Here is a 2,412-nt window from a genome sequence, read left to right as displayed (position 1 = left end):
GTGCTGTGTTGGAGGTCCCCTGCTTTGTGAAGCAGATGTATGGCTTTATATAGATCGTGTCAAGGTGCAAAAAAACAAAAAAATGCAGCCATTGTCTTGGTAACAATAAGAACGCGTCATAATTATAAGTCGCTACAAGTAAAGCGATACTCCTTACTGGGGCCCACGCTACATCCGGTAAAATATTTTACAGTTCGAAAGAAAACCGTAAATGGGGGAGCGTCGCGTTAGTGACATACAATTTATTAAAGACAACCCAACAACCTGAATCTTGGGTTACAGCAAAACAATCTAAATTCAATTATTAATTACTCTTCGAGATAATAATAAAACCTTCGGTGCAAGGTCTATATATAGGATCATGGATTAAAGAATTATGGAGAAACTGTAAAATATGCATCGTGTTATAACTGAGGAATGCTTCAATTGCTTAAGTGATATGAAGTAAGGTCCAGTTCAATTATCGTAGATGTTATGTGGTTTCATTTTCACCATCTCGGTCATCTTTTGGGGGACGTGGCATGATTTGGATTGGAACTAAGATTGTAGAAATAGATCATTGCGGTTGTTCTCGGAAGCAAAATGCGGATATATATGTAACATTGTAACACAAATGACGGAGGGAGACAACTTTTTGACTCGTGCCCTGACCGGGCCTTGAACTCACGATCTACGGCACCCAATCGCCTTGCCAGAAATACCCGCAGCTTATACCACTGCGCCACCCCAGACCGCCGATGTGGCGCAGTGGTATACGGTGCATGTATTTCTGGCTAGGTGATTGGGTGCCGTAGATCGTGAGTTCAAGGCCCGGTCAGGGCACGAGTCAAAAAGTTGTCTTCCTTCGTCATTTGTGTTACTATGTTATATGTAATAGATACATAATGGGTACGAGTGATGTATCGGATATATCACACGAGTGCGTAGCACGAGTGTGATATATGCGATACGTCACGAGTACCCATTTTGTATCTGTTTTATCCAATGACAGCCGAGGTTTTGTCACCCACGTGCCTAGGGGTGGAGCTATAAAATTGATCAGAACCTGTCACTGTGATATGTTTCCCGCCAATTTCTGACACGTTTTGTTTTCTGTCACAGTAGCCCATTCATTTCTAGTGAGACTGTCAACCATGACGGATCAGGTACTGATCACTGATGTCGATGTGTTCACTGACCTCGACGATATAACATTATCACAGGCCGTAGATAAGTATGAGTATGAACTTGAAGATAGTGACACGGTAGCTACTGACATTGGAATAGTTGATACCAAGGAATTAACTCAGCCAATTGTTGTAAATGAACTGAATGGTAATGTGAAAAACATGTGAAAGGCTGCAGGATTCGAGGGAAATTACATAAACCATTCCGGAAAGAGGACCTGCGCTACTTCCCTTTACCAAGCAGGTAAGTCTAAAATCATATCGTTTTTAACAAATTGTGAAATGAAATATTTTTCGTAAATTTCGACGTTCACAATGTCACAAAATCCTTTCAAAATCCGTGAAATTGTTTAAAGAAATCAATGAATCGGTTAATCGGTATTTTTATCCACTCGTCTTGTTATCATTTTCATCACTATTTTGTTTATGATAGGATTTTTGTGCAACGAAAGTATATAGTTACATTTAGCGTAATCTGTATAACCATTTTTTTTTTAAATGACTGAAATTTTATATGTAATCATGTAATGTATGTTTTTTTTTCCTGACCTGTTAAAATAGATTTTACTTAATAAAATATGAACAGGGTTTTATATTCTGTTTGGTCAGGTTTTGATGAACAACTCATTATGGACAGAACGGTACATCGCAGCAGGGCTGTACGTGCATACAAGGTGAAGAAAGAAGACGGAAAATTTCTAAACGGCACTCGTATTTCATTAAATTTTGTTTGAAATCCATTTCCTGTCTTTGTTCATTTGTCACGCCTACATTTGAAATTGGCCCCGCCTCAAGACTGAGGCATGGACCAATCAGAAATGCCATGTGATATTTCAGATATCACATATGTGATATTTGAAATATCACATAGTATGCAATATATCGCCAACAAAAGATCAAAGAAAAACCGAGGCGTCATTGGATAATTAGCATAATGTATCATATACACTATGTATTGGTGATCCGAAGATATAGATTTGAATTTCCTGTCGTATTTCTCTCGGTACAACTGCGACAGAAAATTCAAATCTATAGATATGGACCATGGATTGGGAGTTCTTTTTCAAGTCCCTGCAGAAATACTCTGATTTCGTTTCAATTAGTAAGCTTAACTTATCGTCTTCCTTACATGTTAGAATTATCCGGTTGTATTTGATGAATTCCCATTTCATCGTATTTAAGCCTTTGTTCCAAAACCCTTCATTCAAAAACAAGTTCCATACTTTTCCCCTCGCCTAGCGATGGA

The 2,412-nt window shown here is 38.4% G+C and overlaps 1 long non-coding RNA gene across 1 annotated transcript; it reads left to right on the top strand.

The window, feature by feature from the left end:
- The first annotated feature begins 1,099 nt into the window (after positions 1–1,099).
- On the top strand, positions 1,100–1,903 carry LOC117320124. The gene is made up of 2 exons (XR_004530924.1): positions 1,100–1,410; positions 1,776–1,903. It is a non-coding gene; the product is annotated as an uncharacterized LOC117320124 (long non-coding RNA).
- Positions 1,904–2,412: the final 509 nt, after the last annotated feature.

The sequence above is a fragment of the Pecten maximus genome, unplaced genomic scaffold (assembly GCF_902652985.1).
Source record: "Pecten maximus unplaced genomic scaffold, xPecMax1.1, whole genome shotgun sequence".
Lineage (NCBI taxonomy): Eukaryota > Metazoa > Mollusca > Bivalvia > Pectinida > Pectinidae > Pecten > Pecten maximus.
Note: the sequence above shows the minus strand (reverse complement) of the source record. Positions and strands in the feature narration are given on the sequence as shown.